The following is a 21,208-nucleotide window of genomic DNA, read 5'->3' as shown; positions in this document are numbered from 1 at the left end:
ACATTTTAAGAGCTTAATGGATCTGCATATAAATTAAAATTATATGCCCTTTGTGCTTTTCACTGCTGACAGCAACCAAAGGCTCTGGTGTTTTAAGATGTTTTATTCGTTTTAATATATTATCAGATCCAAGCTGATGGGGCAGTTATAAATTAAAGACTCCATTATGATAGCACTTATTTGAAACAAGGAAATTATTGTCTATTCCAACGCAAGTACAAGTTTCCGACAGGCCATGCTTAGCATCTCAAGGGTTAATGTAAAATTTGTAAGTCTTTTTTTTTTTTCAGGTCAGCAATTTGTATGGTGTTCTGAAATGCACACATTCTAAAAGCTGAGCTGTAACTATCCAGTTTTGGGTTATTCTTGAAGAATATCCTATGACTAGCTTTCCTACATGGTCCAAGGTAAATGGTCAGATCTTGGGACCAGTTTCCCAGTACCTAAATGTGCTTCAGTATATGAAGGTATGCCTATGCTGTACTTTGAGGTTCAAGTTTAAACACACAGGCAACCTACTTACACACACTGGAGGCTATTTACTAAAACTGCTTGGTGCAAAATCGACTGCAGCTCTGCATAGAAACCAATCAGATTCCAGGTTTTATTGTCAAAGCGGTTCTAAAGTCTCAAGGTATGCATGAATGTAAAAAACCTTCTGTGTGTAGCAGAACCCACAGCCCCCCTAACACTTACCTGAGCCCCCTCTTGATCCAGCACTGTCCACAAGAGCCTCGGTTCTCCGGGAACTTTCACTCCTGATTGGCTCTAGCAGCAGCAGCAGGAACCAATGACTTCTATTTCTGTCAATCACAGCCAGTGAGCCAATCAGGAGAGGTAGAGGGTGGAGCTGGGCCATGGCTCTGTGTGTAGATGGACACACAGAGCCACAGCTCTGGAGTGTAGCTGCTTGGGGGTCCCCATAGCAAGCTGTTTGCTATGGGGCACCTGACAGGAAGGAGGGGCCAGGAGCACCAGCGGAGGACCTCAGAAGAGGAGGATCTGGGCTGCTCTGTGCAAACCCACTGTACAGAGCAGGTAATTATAGACATGTTTGGTAATTTTTTTTTAAATAAGACTTTAGCATAACTTTAATTGAACAAGCAGAAAATAGAAGCTTATTTGCTATGATCCACAGCCGAACTAGACTATGAGTGCATGAGTTTTAAAAAATCTCCGCCACTCTATCTATCCCTCTTATGGTTGCCATATAATGCACTATAAATCAATCCATCTAAATCGACCAACCACATAAATCAAGCTAATAATTGTTTGCAGAGTAAACATACAGCAATGCGACCAATGTTCCACACATCGGTATTCCAAGTTTCAATTGATTCTATAGCAATCAATCATATCATGTTTTTTGTGCCCCTGAGTGATCGAAAGTTTTGACAGCAGGAATCAGTCCTATATGATCTATTTTTCTGCTCCACTACTGAGCAACTTAGGTCGATAAAAACTATTACTATCTGTTGCTCAGCCATGCAAATTTTGTCGAACTGGATATTGATACTCTGGATACTCTTACTCACACTCTCCCTGTCTTTTTTCTCTCTTGCAAATTCCCTTTCTTTCTTTCTTTCTTTCTTATTTTCTCTCTATCCATCTTAAACTACTGTCTCCATCCATTCCTTTCTCTCTCTCTCCTTCCCTCTTACAAACACTATCCTTCTTTTTCCCTCTTACAAACATTTTCTCCATTCCTCTTATTTCTCCATCCACACTAATGAGAAAGATGGAATCCCCACCTCCAGGACATTGTATTCTGACAGCAGGACCACCATCATCAGAATACACTGATCAGCGGTTGCAGCTGATGATTGACTAAAGTTTTCCAGCATGTCCCTTTAACAGAAGTTGATCAAACAATTGACTTCTGTAGAGCTGGGATGGCCACACATTGACCGAAATTCAGCCAGTCAGCACTGAATAGGTCAAATTCTGATCAGTGTATGGCCTGCTTTAAGCTAAATTTTGAACCGTATATGGGCAGGCTGGTTGTACAGTACAACCAGCCTGTCGGGTTTTATTCCCCTGATCACTGCTGGCAGCTATAGCCGCCAGCAGTGATCACTGTATTCTACCAGTGGGGAAGACTCCCTGTGCTCCCCACTGGCAGAACACAATAGTGCTATGGTAGGGATTCTCCCATCAACTCTGACTGTATTAATGAGGGAATCAAGCAAATTGCATAAAGTATGGCCAGCCTTATACTCCCCCATCCCTCTCTCTTTTTAACCCCTCTCTTTCTCCTTTTTACACCCCCACATTATCTCTATCTACTCTTTCTCTCGCTAACACTCTCCCCAATGCACACACACTTTGTCCCTCTCTTTAGCTCTCTCTCCCTCCTCTCACTCTTCTTCATACACCCCCACATTCTCTCTATACTCTCTCTTACGCACTCCCCCCACCCCAGCACTCTCTCTCTCTCCCTCTCTGTCTTCCGCATACACCCCCACATTATCTCTATGTACTCTCTCTCTCTCTCTCTCTCGCTAACACTCTCCCCAATGCACAGACACTTTGTCCCTCTCTTCAGCTCTCCCTCCCTCTTCTCTCTCTTCCTCATACACCCCCACATTCTCTCTATACTCTCTCTTACACACACCCCCACCCCAGCACTCTCTCTCTCCCTCTTCCGCATACACCCCCACATTATCTCTATCTACTCTCTCTCTCTTGCTAACACTCCCCCCAATGCACAGACACTTTGTCCCTCTCTTTAGCTCTCCCTCCCTCCTCTCTCTCTTCCTCATACACCCCCACATTCTCTCTATACTCTCTCTTACGCACCCTCCCCCCACCCCTGCACTCTCTCTCTCTCTCCTCCTCATACACCCCCACATTCTCTCTATACTCTCTCTTACGCACCCCCCCCCCACCCCTGCACTCTCTCTCTCCTTCCTCTCTCTCTTTCTCATACACCCCTACATTCTCTCCATCCTCTCTCTTATGCTCCCTCAACGCCAGCATTCTCTCTCTCTCCTCTCTCTTTTCCTCATACACCCCCACATTCTCTCTATCCTCTCTCTTACACTCCCCCATACACTCTCTCTCTCCCCCTCTTAAACTCTTAAATCCCCATATTCTCTCTATCCTCACTCTTACACTCCCCCCAGCACTCTCTCTCTTTCCTTCCTCATACACCCCCCCATTCTCTCTATCCTTACTCTTACACTCCCCCTCATGGATACACTCTCTATCTATCTCCCTCTTACACCCCCCATTCTCTCTGTCTATCCTCTCACTTAGGGCTTTTTCGCACAAGAAACTGCAGGTGAATTGCACAGGAACACTGTGCGCTTCCAGTGCAACTCCCATGAAGTTCTGTGCAGTGTGATTTTAGCACTATTTATTTTGAATGGCCTGAAATTGCACCACACTGCACCAAAAGTAGTACATGCACTATTTTTTGAAACACATAGCAATCGGATTGCATGGTACTTTTTTTACCCTGCGATCCATTGTGGACTGGTGTGGGCAAATGAACCGCGTTTGTGACTTTGCTTGGGGTGCTGTTAACTTTGCACTGACACCCATAACAGATCACAAGGGCAGTGTGACTGGAATGTGGTGCTTTCCCGCACTGCATTCTAGTGTGAAAGGATACTTACACTCCCTCATCATGCTCTCACTCTCTCTCCTTCTTACACCCCACATCCTTTCTATCTGTCCTGCCTCTCACACTTTCCCCCAATGCACACATTCTCTCTGCCTCTTGCTCTTTTTCTCCCTTTTACACCCACCATTCTCTCTAGCTATCCTCTCCCTTAGGGCCCTTTCACATTAGGAAATGCATGACAATCACACAGGAACACTGTGCAATTCCTGTGCCATTCCCATGCAATTCTGTGCAGTGCGATTTCAGCCCCATTCATTTTGAATGGGCTTAAATCACACCGCACAGCACCGCACCAAAAGTAGTGCATGCACTACTTTTTGAAACGCATGGCAACCAGATCATGTGGTACTTTTGTACCATATGATCTGGTGCGACCTGCGTTTGGAGTGTCATTAACTTTGCACTGACATCTGCAGCAGATCGCAAGGGCAGTGAGACTGGAATACAGTGCGGGAAGCCACACAGGAACATGACTTTCCTGCACTGCATTATAGTGCAAAGGGGCCCTTACACTCCCCCCTCATGCACTCTCTCTCTCTCTCTCTTTTTTTCTCCCTTTAACATCCCCACATTCTTATTATCTGTTCTGTCTCTTACATTTTCCTGAAATGCACACATTCTCTCTCTTTCTTTCACTCCCCCTCTTACTTCCACATATTATATCTGTACTCTATAATGGCCATACATTATACAATTTTCTTGCATAATTTTCCTTTAGATTTATCAAAACCATATAATATGAGGTCAAACCGAAACACTTCCAATTCATATCAAATCTGGCCAGACCTTGCGCTACAAACTTGAAGGAAAATTGTGCAAGAAAATTGTATAACGTATGGCCGGCTTTACACTCCTCAATCTTGTTCTCTTTTACACCCCCACATTCTCTCTACCTATCCTCTCTCTTACTCTCCCACATTCTCCCACCTAACCTTTCTCTTACGCCCCCACATTCTCTCTACTTATCCTCTCTCTTGCAAATCTGCATTCTCCCACCTATCTTTTCTCTTACACCCCCACATTCTCTCTACCTATCCTCTCTCTTACACCCCCACATTCTCTCTACCTATCCTGTCTCTTACACCCCCACATTCTCTCTACCTATCCTGTCTCTTACACCCCCACATTCTCTCTACCTATCCTCTCTCTTACACCCCACATTCTACCTATCTCCTCTCTTACACCCCCCACATTCTCTCTACCTATCCTGTCGCTTACACCCCCACATTCTACCTATCTTCTCTCTTACACCCCCACACTCCCTTTACGTGTCCTCTCTCTTGCACCCATACATTTCCCTCTACCTATCCTCTCTCTTACACCCCCCCCCCCGTTCTCTCTAACTATCTGCTCTCTTACACCCCCACACTCCCTTTACTTGTCCTCTCTCTTACACCCCCACATTTCCCTCTACCTGTCCTCTCTCCTACACCCCCACATTCTCTCTACCTATCCTCTCTCTTACACCCTCACATTCTCTCTACCTATCCTCTCTCTTACACCCTCACATTCTCTCTACCTATTTTCTCTCTTACATCCCCACATTCTCACATTCTCTCTACCTATCCTCTCTCTTACACCCCCACATCTCCCTCTACCTGTCCTCTTTCTTACACCTCCACATTCTCTCTGCCTTTCCTCTCTCTTACACCCCCACATTCTCTGTACCTATCCTCTCTCTTACACCCCCCATGCATACACACCTCCCCTCTATGCCTTGCACACCCCACTACCTACCTGTACCTGGAGAGTGGAGCACACAGCAATTTCTTCTTCAGAGGAGCTCTGTAGAGGAATGTGGAAGTTCAGACAAAAAACCACATAAGAAGCTGGGCGATGTGAAATCTGTAGCCTCAGGGGTTAGCCAGCATCCCCTTTCATTTCAAACACTTATTGATTTGCTGTTGTCATCTTTGGCGACGCAGAAGGACACTTGAAAGAATTTCTGATGGGTCTGTGATCTAAGGAACGAGGTGACCTGACCGACATCTCCCCCAATATCTTGATTATCATATCAACTGCTATCCACTCCAGGCTCTCCTACTTTTCTTTTCTCCTGCTTTAACTTTTCTAATTATTCTGCAAACTCTTCTCTGTTTCTCCTGAGCTAAGAGCGGCTCTTCTCGGCCACGAGTCTGTCAATCGATTGACTTCATCTACAGTGCATTATATCAGAAAGCGCTTTAACCTTCAACTCTTGACTTTATGTTTTTACTCAGTGAAATAAATCAGTGCTAGATGAAAAGAATGGCTTTCGATCAGATATCATAACCAGTGGAATACTGACAGCACCATGTGTTCACTGTCTGTCCTCCCCTCGGCTTGCCTTCTCTCTACAAAGAGACGTCAAATTGCCGGCAGGCTGAACTCCGCTTCACAAACTTTCCCAGCATCTGGGGGTCCAGTGTTTTGTCTTCACAGATCGCACTGCTAGATGTTTACACAATCCAATGCCCTATACAGATACTGATGGAAGATCAGCCAGGTCATGTGTGTGCTATCAACCACTGTACAGGTGCTGACAAGGTTTCACAATAAAGTCATATTAAACTCCTTTTATTTTTATTCTTTAACCACTTGACTACAGGGCATTTTTACCCCCTTCCTGCCCAGGACAATTTTCAGCTTCCAGCACTGTCACACCTTGAATGGCAATTGCGCGGTCGTGCAACTCTGTACCCAAACGTTTTATAATTTTTTGAGACATATAGAGCTTTCTTTTGGTGCTATTTAATCACCTCCGGCGATTTTTATTTTTTGCTAAACAAACTAAAAAAAGACTACAAATTTTGAAAAAATAAAGTTTTTTCTTAGTTTCTGCTATAAAATATTGCAAATAAGTAATTTTTCTCCTTCAGTGATGTGCGCTAATGAGGCTGCACTGATGGGCACTGATAGGTGGCACTGATGAGGAGGCACTGCTAGATGGTACTGATGGGCATTGACAGGCATTACTGGTGGGCATTGACAGGCATCACTGATGGGCACTGAAAGGAAGCACTCATATATTGCACTGATAGGCACTGATAGGTGGCACTGACTGGCACTGATAGGCAGCACTGATTGGCACTGATAGGTGGCAATGATGGGCACTGATAGGCGGCACTGACTGGCACTGATAGGCAGCACTGAAAGGCAGCTCTGATGGGCACTGATATGTGGCATTGATGTACACTGATGGGCGGCACTGATTGGCACTGTTAGGTGTCACTGATGGGCACTGATAGGCGGCACTGACAAACACTGATAGGTGGCACTGACTGGCACTGATAGGTGGCAATGATGGGCACTGATAGGCGGCACTGACTGGCACTGATAGGCAGCACTGACTGGCACTGATAGGCAGCACTGAAAGGCAGCTATGATGGGCACTGATATGTGGCATTGATGTGCACTGATGGGTACTGATATTTGGCATTGATGGGCACTGACAGGTAGCACTAATGGGGCTACACTGACAATCAGAGCACTGATGAACAGTGCCCTAGTGATCAGTGCACATGTCCCCTCGGAGGAATGCTGCTTACCATCTCTCCTCTCCTCGTGTGCTGTCAGTGTGAGGGGATGACTGCTGAAAACCAGCATTTCCTATTTACATGAGATCAGCTGTAATTGGACACAGCTGACCACATGATAGAGCCTACATCATCAGCTCTTTACTTCAATTGGTGATCCGCTGTATCCCATGGACACAGCACACTTCCGATCACCACACAGCGCACCCCCCGTTAAATTAAAAGAAGAGGTCCTGACTTAGATCCAGTTCACACTAGTGTGGCCTGTGTGGCCTGCGTTTGCACTGGCATGGCAGCTCATTCATTTGAAAGGGCTGCTGTTCCTTCAAAATGCATCCACATGGAAGCTGCATGGTCTGCACTGTGCTGGCTAGTGGGAATATAGCCTTAAAGGATACGTTCACCTTTTGGTCAAAAATAATAAATGCACATTTTGAAAAAAATGTGCATTTATTATTTTTGTCTGCAGGAGCCTGAAAAGCATTGCACCAGTGATCAGTAGATCGCTGATGCCATGTACGTCTCCTGCAGACCTGTCAGACTATCTGCTTGCCATATGGGATGTATGATCAAGCAGATATACTGACAGGAAACTTCAATGAACTATCACAGTGCTCCACATCACCAGGGCAATCTTTATTATTGATTGGACCCTGGGAAAACATTTTCTTGGGTCCCCCATGCAATTTCGCTCTAGCACTGCACTGAGACATACAATAAATAACAGCTAGACTCAGTTTATTTAGCAGCTAAAATCAGTTTATTTAGCAGATCTGCCAGCCATTGCAATTGGTTGCCGGAGATTACAGCATATAATTTCAGTTCACTGACTGGTTGGTAGAGGTTACAGTACACATTATGGCTCACTGATTAGTTGCTGGAGGTTACAACACATGATTTCTGCTTGCTGATTGGTTGCTAGAAGTTACTGCACATCATTACTGGTCACTGATTGGTTGCTAGAGGTTACTGCATATTATTACAGTTCACTGATTGGCTGCTGGAGGTTATTTCACATCCTTACCACTCACTGACTGGCTGATAGTGGTTATTACACATCATTACTGCTCACTGATTGGTTGCTAAAGGTTACTGCACATCATTATTGCTCACACATTGGTTGCTAGAGATTACAGCAGATCACTGCCTGCACACCATGGACTGGGAAGGTGAAGGGACCCACTAATAGACAGAAAACTTCTAGGGGTTCTAGGACTACTGGAATCAGTGGCAGTGCTGGGAGGGAGGGTGTGATCAGTGGTAGTGTGGGGAGATTGTTGGGATCAGTGGTAGTGGTGGGGGGATGGGATCAGTGGCAGTTCTTGGGGTGGATGAGATCAGTGGCAATGCTGGATGGGATGGGAGATGACATTTCTACATCGACCACCACCAGGAAAACTTCTCTCCGTACTGTCAGAGGGAGTGGGGGTGGCAAGCGTGGCTGCAGCTATGGGAACATGTTACATGTTCCATCTTAAAAATGGGTGGAACATGTAACATGTTCCCAAAGGTGAAATTATCCTTTATAACTGAATTCCTTTTTTTTTGCATCGTTAAGCCCCTGCCATATGACGCTGAATCTGTTCCAATCAGCAGGGGATCCATTCACAGATCCCCTGCTGATTGGTGCAGAGCAGGCAGATGACACATTAGGGTCTGCTCAGTTTCTGCAGAGTAGAAATGGACAGAGCTCACTCTGCTCTATGAGGGGCCGGGAGTAAATGGACTCTGCTGTCCATTTACACCCAACTACCCTGCAATCTGATCTGCACAAACGAAAGAGAATGGATGTCGTTCTGTTTTTTTTTTTTTTTAACGGAGTAGATTGGAACTTAGAGGTCAGGGCTGGTATAGCCATTATGATAACTGGAGAGGGTTCCTAAGGTGACATAAATTGTCACTGCACAACAAGAAATGAATTCATAGAATTAAATCAAGCTAACGCGCTCTGTGATTCAGAGAAATAATGAATAGCAAATATAACAAAAATGTGCAGTGCTGAAAGTCTCCAGTCTCCCCCCCAAAAAGGTAAAAGTTAGCAGCTACAAATACTGTAGCTGCTGACTTTTAATATTAGGCACCTACCTGTCCAGGTATCCAGCACTGTCCTCACCCAACCCGATTCTTTAATGAGCTATTGGGTGCTGGCGCTGCCATCTTTACTAAGGGATATCGGCAGTGAAACCAGGTACCCGCTCCCTCCTCCCCACCAAAAGGTGCAAAAAGCGGCAGCATAGGGGGTGGGAAAGAAGACCCCTTTTGGGTGTAGCTCTGCTGTAAGTTTTATTCCTGGGGCTTTTGATGCATTGGGAAATGCACCCTTGTCCAGTAATAACAATTAGTTGCCACTTTGTGGAAACTGGTATCCTCTAGTGAAGGATTTCTATTAGTTAAATTAATCGATATCTGTGGAAACCTGGAATCACTGTTGTAGCTGCTACTACTACAATGAACCTTGCTGTCTTCCAAGTAAGGTGCTGAATGGCTGCCCTACTGCATAGTGACTACAGGGGTTCACCCTCTCGGCAGGGGTGCCATTCAGAAATTGTCTTGTATTTTTCTCAATGAATTCAAGGTGTTCTGTAATTGGACAGGTGGAGATTGTGATGTCACCACCTCACCTATCCACCAAATCCAATCAGTGAACACTTTGAGAAAAATGTAAGGTATTCCTTTGGTTGCTGTGCGTAAGGATAGCCACTCAACATGGGACCAGGAAGACAGCAAGTGTTACTGTAGTAGTTGCAGCTCTGGACGAGGTGGAGATCATGATGTCACCACTTCACCTTTCCATCTCATCCAATCAAAGTACAATTTGAGAAAAATGTAAGGTGTTTCCTCAATTGCCTCCTTGGCAAACAAGCAACCCCCTGTGGTTGCTGGGCAGAAGGTTAATTACTCAACATAAGACCAGGAATATGCAGCTACTACAGTAATTCTTTGCTTTCACAGGGCTCAGCCAGTTATAGGATATGCATATTAACACTGGTCTAAGCTAGATCAAATAAACTATGTAAAAAAAAATACTTGGAATTAATTTATTTGCCTATGGGCTGGTTTCCAAGCTGCCCCCTCCCCCACCCCACCTATTTGTGGGTTTCTCCTTAGCTAGCAGCTACAAAGAAGGCACACATGCATTTACACTCCCAGTCAGGGCTGTGTGCATCCATAGACACACACAGTGCCTGGTAAGCCATGCCCCCCTTCCTCCTTTGCCCTCCTAACAATTTGACTAATGGCAGCAGGAGCCTTTGGCTTGTTTGCCCTCAGAACCTGCCTCCAGAACTCAATATATAGAGAAAGTGGCACAGATTGGTGGGGCCTGGCAGTGGTGACAACAGACTGCAAGTAAGTGTTTTGAGATGAGGGCTGTATAAGGTACTGGGATGTTTTCTACATTAAGGTGAAAAACACCAAGCATTTAGTACCACTTTACAGCAGGGCTCACACTTGAGCGTCTTTAAGTATTTTGGAACTTTTTTATGTCCATTTGTGCATACATTTTTTGTATGTTTTCAGGCTTAAGTATTTTTGTTTTAGCCAATTTAAAGCTAATTGCTAGGAGAAGGAGAGGCAAGAAACTGTGTAAAAAAAATGCACATTACATATGTTTTTCAGGTGATCCCATTGAAGTCTACAGGGAACAATAACGTGCAAGTCTGCCCAAAAGAAGCCATGTACTTTTTGAGGGGAAAGCTTCAAGCAGCACAATGCTCTGATGTGAAGTGCACCATTAATTATAATGGGAATCTTGACATAGATCAATGAAGCACTTTGCGAAACACCCTTCAAGTCACTCAGATGTGAACTTTGCCTTAGTCTGCAATAGACAGTGTAGGGCAGTCATATGTGTAGGCACAATCCAATGACCTTGTAGCATCTGTGCCAGCTGTGGACAGAAGGGTTATCAAATGGAAAGAAAAAGGTTTGCCATTAAGCCTGATCACGTCTGACCAGACAAACAACTGCTGGCTATGTTTGAAACTGCACCATAGGCATTAGACCATCTCCTCATATGGCCAAACATTACTAGAGTAGGATATTGTCATCTAATGTCTACTTATACATCCTGATTTTCTGTTCACTTTAACAAAGTGTGTGTATAGATAGTATCAGTAAAAATGATCCCTTAAAGCTGAACTCCAGGTATGATCTTAATAGCATACTTACATTGGTCCAACTTGGGACAAGGTAAGTATGCATATCTTATACCTCATTGGCTGCTGAGGAAGATGAGTAAGGATGAGCTAAATGTTTGGTCTGACTGTAAGTTCAGAATGAACATTCGCTGGCCAGACATTTAGCTAAAATCCACACTTTTGGGACATTTGATTGGGAATTACTTTGCCAAAACCATCATTGGCCCAAATCTTGCAACTGATCTCTGCTCAGGTGAAAGACTTTTGCCAATGATGGTTTTGACCTAAGTGTCTGTACCCCTTTGTCTGTGTATCGAGAGTTAGTGAGAGTGAGAGACAGCTGACATTGCTTTTAGGGAGAGAGAGTTGGCTGATGTACTGTAGTGTGCTAGTACTGCTTTGTGCTTTATACAGAAGTCAGTGCTATATACAGTAATACTTTCCATGCAGGGACAGACTGACAACTCATGAGGCCCCCGGGCAATAGGAAATCATGGGGCCCCTGTTTCCTCACCCACACTCAAACCACACCTAAAAAGCCTATGAAAGGTACCAGGGGCATCTCATGGGGCCCCCTACTGACCCCGGGCCCTTGGGCAATGCCCGAGTGGCTAAATGGTCAGTCCACCGCTGAATCCAAGCTGTATATTTGCGACAGATATTTTGCGGTAAATTGCAGTTTGTGTAGCTAAGAGGAATGGAGTGTAAGTCCACCTGCATTCACTGTAATTAGTGAATAGTCCTTTCTAGGACTACATTTCTTGTGTGTCAGCAGCATGTTTTATTGCTATGCATCAGTAGCACTGCTGTGTGAACCTGTTGGTATCAGCACAATAGCTACCCCTTGTTTGTAGTGGAGCACAGCAGATCAGTTAGGTACTGTTTAGAGCACCACTAAAAGTTTACATTGTTCCCCAAAGCACCATGGTTTACAGTGCACTAAGCACCACTCCTCACCCCCCTACAGTTCTTCCAATAGCGATAAATAAAAATTGACTATGCCCCCCATTATCATCATCATATCTGGCAGACCCACTTGGAGAGGCGTAAATTCCTGTGCAGCTATGAGGGAGTGAGGGTGTCCACACCATACCTTGTGTATGAAAAGAAGTCTGACCTCTCACCACGCAGCTTGTTGAGGACAGCACCAGAATGCTATTCACCCTAGCCACTCCCATGTCCAGTGCCTATATGCTAGCTTGACTAAATCTCTTTACAACTCCTGCCTTTCTAGCTGGTAGGTTCTGCCCCCTTTCAGGAAATTGCTTATTGTGCAGTGCTGCAGTGGCTATTTGTCAGCTGCTGGTTCTTCAACAGAAAGGATATCCCTGCTCTTCACCATCATATGGAAGGCAATGTTTCCATGTTCTTGAACCATGCAGTCTGCAGCATGGTTCACATGACCAGAGACATGCTCCAGCAAGTATGTTCAGGGATGCTATAATTCACACACCTCTGGATGACTGTGCTAGCAGCCGGGAGGGATACAGGACAGGGCATATTGATGGAGCTTGTTCCACTTCCCTTACAGCTGGTGGTAATGATGCTAGAGCTGTCCCAGCTAGATACCACACAGTGTTGCAGCTGATATACCTAGGGGACAGGAACCACCCTGGGGCAGAGATTCTTTCAGCTTTAATGGGACGAACCCAGAGATGGTTAATCCCACAGCAACTTGAGCCAGGAATGGTGGTGTGTCAACAGCAATACTATTCTGCAGTCCACCCTCTGACAGGAAACATTGAGACACATGCATTGCCTTGCACACATTCACAATCTAATGGTACAGCTGTTCCTGTATAGGTACACTTGGTTAAAAGATCTTCTAAGGCAGGCCAAAAGAGGTTGTAGCCATTTCAGGCAGTCCTGAATTCTGGCTGGAAGAAATCCAGTGGGAATTCCATCTGCCTGCAAACCAATTGGTCTATGACATGCCCACCAGGTGGGACTCAATTTAGGCCATGCGCCTGTGCGAGAATGGCATGTGGACAGGCTCAGCGGGAGTTTGACTTTTGTTCACTATGCCAGTAACTGCTGATACCTGGTGCCTGTGCTATGGTACCAGATGTGTCTATCCTGACACCATCACTGTGAAGCCACAGCAGGCACAGGAGGAATATGACTGAATATGGAATATGGTTGCTGTGGGGGCATTATGGCTGAAGATGACATGAGGCAGTCTTCAAGAGTGTGTTTGATGTCTTTGATGCCCAGGATATTGTTTTCCTCAATGATCTAGATGCTCGGGTTTCTTTGCAACCAGTGCTTTGCAGTGCATGGGCTCCCTTATGTCCCAGAGCCTGCCAAAGGATTTTGGGGTTTGTGGCATCATGGAGAAGAATAATTACTTGTTGGCAGCCCTCCATGATCGACATTACAAAGGGAAAGTCATACAGCTCATCCTATCCTAACAAAGAGAGCAGAAGATTAAACACCTGGAAGATGTGCTATGGAGGAATCTGTGTAACTCATTTCCAGAAACTGGTAGAATAACATCTCATGGACAGCCTCTGAGCCTCTTGTTAGTGGAAAAAGGCGTGGTGGTGGAGGTGGTTGCTTGAACAATGCCTTTAATAAACTTTTCAGTCCCCAGCACCTGCGGCTGTCTGATGAGCAGTGGTTGCATCACATGGTAGCTGATTACCTGGGGCAAGAGTGGATATAAAGGTTTTCTGACCAGCTGGCCTTAAACATGAACAAGTCCTGAATCAACAGTTGTAACCAAGCAGAAAAAAATGCCTTTGCTGCATCCCAAGATTTTCCTTTCATTGCAGTACGCCACAATAATATCTCACATGCTACTGCCATTGCCATTCCCAGTATCCTTGAGCCCACCCTGTCACTGTTAACATCTCATGCCATTGTTGTAGGCCTATTAAAGAGTTAATCCTGTGCTCTGCAGGAATTATTCTGACCGGTTACAGTGTGGCCACCACCACTCCTAAAACACCATTTTTTCACTGCTTTACAACAGTAGCTCAAAATGTAAATATTTTGGCCAGGGTTGATCCTCTCTTCTGCAAGAATATGTTTGTTGACTTAATGTGCTTTGCTACTATTAATACCTTTTATGGACATAAAAATTGTTCCATTTTTTGGACTGGATAAGTATGTATTAACCATTATTTTTTGTTGAATTCCAGTGCATCATCAATTAAAATGGACAACATTTCATGTTTCCTCATACTGCCCTTCATCTGTGAAATATGGGAAAAATTTGCGTGACATAACAGTAATTACTTGAAATACCCAGTCTAATTCTTTACCTCTAAAGTTCTGGCCTATAAAACTTGATTTGAAATATGTGTGTATATTTCATCAATTCCTGAAAACGTACAGTATTTTTCCTTTGTCACTGGTAGAATGAAATGTTATTTTTGAATTTACTAGTGAAGCCCTGCCTACTCTCTCCCTCTCACTGAGAAATGTATGTTCTGTGCAGAAAATCTGTATGATTTCTACATTATATGTTAGAAAAACAACAGTCTAACTATTGTTGGTCAAAGAATAACTCCCTGTATCTTAATCTGCTTTATCTTAAAAAAAAAGAATACTTATTGTGCATCATATCTGTGAAATAGTTTTATAGAGTTTTCTAAAAATACATGTTTTATTTACTGGTTGAAATAAACTCACTCTCTGCCTCCATATTTGCTTGTTCTCAATTTATATTATCAGTGTGCACCTAAATACAATTTATTTTACAATTTCAGGCTGAGATAAGCTTACTCTCTGTCTCCAAATTGGCCTCCCATTAATAAGGATGAAATTCCCTGTCTAAAATCTGTAAAATATTTGTATCATATCTCTGCAAATATACAGTCTAAATTAAAGTATTTAAAGTTAAATCTGCTCACTCTGTCCCTCAGATATAGTGACATCTCCAAAAATGGTATAAAAACTGTGCTGGCAATGACCTTAATTTTTCTAATTTCTGTGTGAAAAAATATGATGTAAGGTGCAAACTGCTCTTTTGCACTCTCTCTGACTGATAGTGGACAGTCTGAATAGGTTTAAAAATGTGTATATCAAATCTGTAAAATGTATCCTTCTTCTTTGCATGAAAAAAAGCGCCAATTTTTAAGGCAAATTGAAATCTGGTTACTTTCTCCCTCCCTAAATTGTGGCCTGGACAATGAAGGCTTCATAGTTGTGTTACAAAGATGTATGCTGTTTCCATGTGCAGTGTACAAAATAAAGGTACTGGTATACAGTTTCCAGATGTAAAATGCCTGCCTGCTCTATCCCTCCAAAATTTTGGACTGTCCCCACTGACTTTTTAACTGCATTGCTAAACGGTAAGCTTTTTCCACCTTCAGTGTGCAAAAAAAGCATATTAAGTTTTTATTCCCTGAAGTTAAAGTAAATCTATAGGTAAAACATTTTTTTAAAATTTTGGATAGAGTAAGGGAAGGTCAAAACCCCTGTCAATTTATTTTTTGTCCCATTGAGATTTACCGTCACTGGAAAATTTCCCCTCTAATCCTTTTCTGGGGAAAACCCAAAATGTGACTTGACTTTTAGCTTAGAAAATGGTAATTACTGAAAATGAATGTTTGGTCCCCTTTGATTTCAATGGGGTTTGGATTCCTGGCCCAACTTTTATCATGTTCGCTGAATATTTGCCAAGCCAAACCTGGGTTCAATCACCTCATCACTACACTGTAACAGTTGGCGCTGCTACAGTGATTGCTACGATCTTCCAGGTCCTATGCAAATGCATTCCCCTCTGCACACTGACGACAAGGGGGTGGGTTGCAAGCTTGGCACTACTGCCATTCGTTGTTATGTCTCCTCCCTTCCTTGTTCAATATGTGAACGCCTTCTATTAATTGAGTGTAGCACCCTCCTAGTTAGGTGCTAGGATGTATATAGTTAGTTTTAAGCATAGCTGTGTTTCTCTGCTTACCAGAGAGGCAGTCAGGTAAATTCAGTATGATATTCTGCTTAACAAAGTGCTGTGATTGATGAGTTTGGTCTACTAATGCTGCTCTGGTGCTGTTGCAGCTTGTCTGAGTTCTGCTCGCCTTCAGGAAGCTATGAGAGTTTTTTCAGAACATGGGTAGGGGCTAGGCAAATGAACAGCATAAGTGAATACATTTATGGGCAATTGCAGGGGAGGGTTGCCCGACCTGAAGGCCTGAAGTTAGAGAGAGTCTCCCTGGTTCTTCAGTAAGCTGGCTGAGGGGAGCTTTCTGCTAAAGATCTGTCTGATATCACTGGAGAGAGTCACTTGGAAGATTCGAAGGAGGCAACCATTCTGTCCTTGGACATTTGAGTACAGATTCTGAGAGATCTTGGGGACTCTGTGTGCTTGTTACCCCTCTGGTACTTGATAGCGTGGGTCTAAAAAGGAAAGGGAACACTGGCTAGTGTTCTGGAGAGCTTGTGAGAGTGTTGCTACTGCAAAGGAACTTTGCTCGGGTGCGCTACCTTTGGGCTGTCGCAACTACTTGTTCTATAAAGTAAAGGGAATCCTGCTATCTACTTTCAGCCAAGACTTCGTAACTGTTTAAGAGATCAGCTAGATGTCCTCAGTGCCAATAGTTCTGATTTTGGCGTATCTTACTACAATTTCCCTTCCCTGTCCCCAGTTCTACAATAAACTCCAAAAACAAAACATTCCCTAGACTGGTCATTGAAGACAACAAGTGGAGGTGTGTGTGAGTGTATTTTGGCTGAAGAAATACACTGTGCCTGGCTGCAAGGCAAAGCAAGGGGAGCCCATGGAAAACATACAAGGGGTTCCTTCAGGGGTAGCACTACATGAAGAAAATACAAATCATTCTTTGAATGGCAGCATTGCCAAGCAAGAAATCCTCTATAGTCAGTGTGCAGAGGGATAGCTGCTCGCACAGAACCCAAACAGAACAGTATCATGGATATCACTGTAGTAGCGCCAAATACTACAGCGATTGTTAGCTTCCCCACTGGAAGTATGAGGAATGCATAATTACATTGTACAAAGCTGGACCAATGTAGGTATGCAACAAGGATAATTTATTTTCAGCTTTCTTCTTCGCTGTATTTTCAATATGTTTTCATCTTACAGAGGTATCATTTCCCAAAGCCAGCCAAAAACATTAGTGAATGGCCAGGTGTGCATTAAAGGCATGACTACCATCCAATGTCTTATTAGCCAGCTTCTTCTTAGGAAAGTCTGGTTATAGAAAAGGTAGGAGGGCTATGAGCCCAGACAATCTTGCATATTTTTGTTTTTTATTATTTCACCACTGTATCTCTAAGAAGGCTCCATTATGGCTGGCTGTTGGTTGGTTGAGTATGACTGAGGGCTACTATGTAGACATTACATACTTGCCCAATCCAGCCAGGACTGACATAAAACTTTAAGGCAGCCTGTAAATATTGGGATCTTTTCCCAATAGCAATAGAAGCTCAACCATCATAATTGCAAAAACCACAACAGTGACCTACAATGACTTTTTAACCTGACTGTGACCTTTGTTAACATGACTCCAACATGTTAGAAAATCTCACCAAGCAGTAGACACCTGATACATGCTCCTTTCCTTAACATCTATAGTTCAGCTTATTTTAAAAGGAAAATATAGTGAATTTCTAATAGGCATATTTTATTGCAGTGTTTACATCAAAAGGGCAGTGCATTCATCCTTTTTTGCCCCCCCCCCATCATAAATTACCCTCCCTCTCATCTTCATATTTTTTTTGCTTATATCCTGTGTCAAAATTCTTCTTTGCATTGACCATACTTGCTTCCCATAGACTTCTGTGGGTGTCCTGACGCTGAAAACACTTGGGAGATGAATGGTAACCTATGTAAAATGCAATTATAAGGCAATGCATCTGCAGATATGAATGAAGTCTTAATAGGCATTTCAAGTCTTCTATAAACATGTAAAAGTTGGAAAACATACAGATATCTATATTTTTTAATTTAAATTACATTTTCAACTGTTAATGATGGCCTTGCATCTAACCGGCATGTGCCTCAGGGACTTCTAATTATAACATTACTTCAAATTGAGAAACTCTTCTGTTCATTAGGAACTAGTAAGATTAGAAATCTCAAGACAGACTTGTGTAAGTAAGACCTGACTATGCATTTAATGTATGTAATTAGCAGCATAAATAGAAAACATAATATACCAATAGCTTAGAAAAGATTATCTATAACCAGGCCACAGAGGTGACCTACCTATAATATTATAGGTTTTCTTATGTTATTTGAAGGCAAGCATTTCCTATTATGTTGAGTGGGTATTTAATGAACATAGGTCTGTTGGGAAACTATACTATGTAGCCTTTAGTACGGAAAATCATTTATAGTCAATGACTAGCCACTTAAGATTTATCCTTCAGAAAGTCTACTTGTATTATTGTTCTCTTGTAATCTTTTAACTTTTGATTTATAGAGTAAATCCAGCTAAGCATTTTTAAAAAAAGACTTCCAGGTATGATTTTTATTGCATACTAAATTGGTCCAGCTTGGACCAATGTAAGTATGCATATTTCATACCAAAGGAACCACTGGTGAAGCTGACATTCACTGTAGTAACTGGCATTACTACAGTTATAACAGCAAAATTCTGTTCCCTGTGACAAGCAGCTTCCCCTGAGCACATTGACTACAAAAGATTGCTCACTCGGCACTGCCATCATTAGCAGAATGCCTTGTATTTTTTTTCCATGAATCCAAGGTGTTCTTTGATTGAATGATATGGAAAAAGGGATGGTGATGTCGCAATCTCCACCTCCTCTTATCAGAGAATGCCTCTCATTCATTAAAAAAATACAGGACATTCTGTGAATGGTGGCAGTGCCAAGCGGCCCCATGCAGAGGGGAAGCACCAGCTACTACAGTGATTGTCAGCTTCCCCAGCAGTATGGAACTTTGAAAGGCTATGTAATCAGTTTATTTTTCCCCTTACCTGATTTGTTATCAGTTTATTTTAACCTAACCTGATTTGTTTTCAAATGACCAAATTAAAGTGAATAATTGTCTTTGTTTACTCAATGTGAATGCAATGTCTATTTTTCCAACATTTCTTTTGCCCAAATGAAAAAATGGCAGTACTAGTCTGGTCCAAACACCTATGCTATTGGTACACATATAGCATGAAGTGCAAAATGAGTGTGATGTACCATGTTCCCATATCTATATAGGTTAATAACTGAGAAGTGATAAATTGGTACAGAATTGCTGGAAAATTATTTAGTAAAAACTGGTAAGATGCTGCTCAATATTGAGTGGATAATGGTCTTTTTTTGCATTCAACAACCTATCTTCATACAAAGTCCTACAGGCACACAGTATACGGTCAGTTTAACAGTATTTTCCTTCTACATTTCATAACTGTTGTCTTTCTCTGTCTTCTCCTCAGTCTCACTTTCCGTTTTCTCGCTTCATGCCATTTACAAACGTTTTACTGTCTAATGTTTTACCCAGATGGTCATATATTCTTTTCACATGTTGTACAGTTTCTCCTTGTTGAAAAAAATCTCGTTCTCTGCATTGTTCAGTAGTTCAAGGTGAATTTGGCATACACAAGTGAAAGTGTCATAAAAGTAACTTATCTACCAAACCCTTTATCTTTGATTAGGGTCTGATATAGATTTAATAGTGGACCCCACGCAAAAGAAAAAATTACTTGGGGTCCCACCAAAATCCTTACCAGAACACATGCCCTCAACATGGGGAGGGTACAAAGCCATAGGGGACTCAGTTGGAAAAGCATCTTGTCTCATCTTGATAAGCACAAGGGCCTCATTCTTACATCTCAGCAGATTTAGGGGTCTATGAACAGGGGGCCTATTGGTATCTGGAAAACCACTTTAAAATAAGGGGGCCCCCAGGTATCTGCCTCCTTAACATGGATGAATATATGAAAGAAAGGTACCTTGGCTGGCACCTTGATTGTAAATAAAGGGGCCATGACAGTGGCTAATATAATTGACCAAATATGGCCATGGTTAGTGATGTAGAGCCATAGTTAGTGATGTCCGCCACCATCCCGCTTTGTTAGCATTCAAGCACTGGCCATGAAACTGGCTGACAGAAAAATAGGCTCAGTGGAGATAGGTCACTGGTTGTTAAAAGACCATCAGCCTTTGGCTTCCTAGAAACCAGGTTACCTGAGTGGGAAGTGACATTTAGCAGCAGTAATAAAACCACTGCTAAATATATAACATCTATCTGCAGCCAGAAGTTTAGCTTGGTGGGCTGGAGAAAACTCATTCAGTTCACTCATTCACTGAACAGGCAAAGTTTGGAACATATCATACTTTGGGCCAAACCTGAAACTCATCCCTAATTGTATGTAAGCAGCCTGGATAGGTCACAAATAAAGAGGGAGAGGTGAGGCAGTTTTTTTTTCTTGAAATAAAAGCATTATCTGAGAGACAATAGCCACAAACATTGACAGTAATTGGACAGCATGCAAGCGGCTTGGTTACATAGTTACATAGTTAGTCTGGTTGAAAAAAGACAAAAGTCCATGCAGTTCAACCATAAAAAGAAAAAGTTATAATCCTATACCCACAGTTGATCCAAAGGAAGGCAAAAAACCCCCCAGCAAAGCATGATCCAATTTGGTTAGGCTACAATTTAAGAGGGTAAGACGAGGCAGGTTTTATTGACCATAAAACATTAAAATGTATTGTCTGAAAGACAATAGCCACAATTATTTTGTGGCTGGACAGTATGTAGGCAGTGTGGTTAGGTTGCAAATTAAGAGGGAGATACATTGTAGGTTTTACATTACAATAAAAATGAGATTGTTTTATCTGAGAGACAATAACCACAAATGTTTTAGTGGCTTGGCAGTACTGTAGGTAGGCAGTTTGGTTAGGCTGCAAATTTGGAGGTAGATACTTGGCAGGTTTTAAATCACAATAAAAATTAGAATGTTTTATCTGAGATATAATAGCCACAAATATTTTATAGT

General features: G+C 42.8%; 1 protein-coding gene across 1 annotated transcript in view; it reads right to left on the bottom strand.

Annotated features, from left to right (window-relative positions):
* PITX2 (paired like homeodomain 2) overlaps nt 1–5,491 on the bottom strand; it is a 49,567-nt gene extending 44,076 nt beyond the window's left edge. The window contains exon 1 of the mRNA XM_089668507.1: nt 5,366–5,491. The gene's annotated coding sequence lies outside the window, so the exon portion shown is untranslated. The remainder of the gene's footprint in view (nt 1–5,365) is intronic.
* Between the last annotated feature and the right edge of the window lie 15,717 nt (nt 5,492–21,208).

Source organism: Staurois parvus, unplaced genomic scaffold (assembly GCF_062004578.1).
Source record: "Staurois parvus isolate SC_StPar_1 unplaced genomic scaffold, SC_StPar_1.0 ptg000058l, whole genome shotgun sequence".
Taxonomy (NCBI): Eukaryota; Metazoa; Chordata; class Amphibia; order Anura; family Ranidae; genus Staurois; species Staurois parvus.
This window is presented reverse-complemented; position numbering and strand designations above follow the sequence as displayed.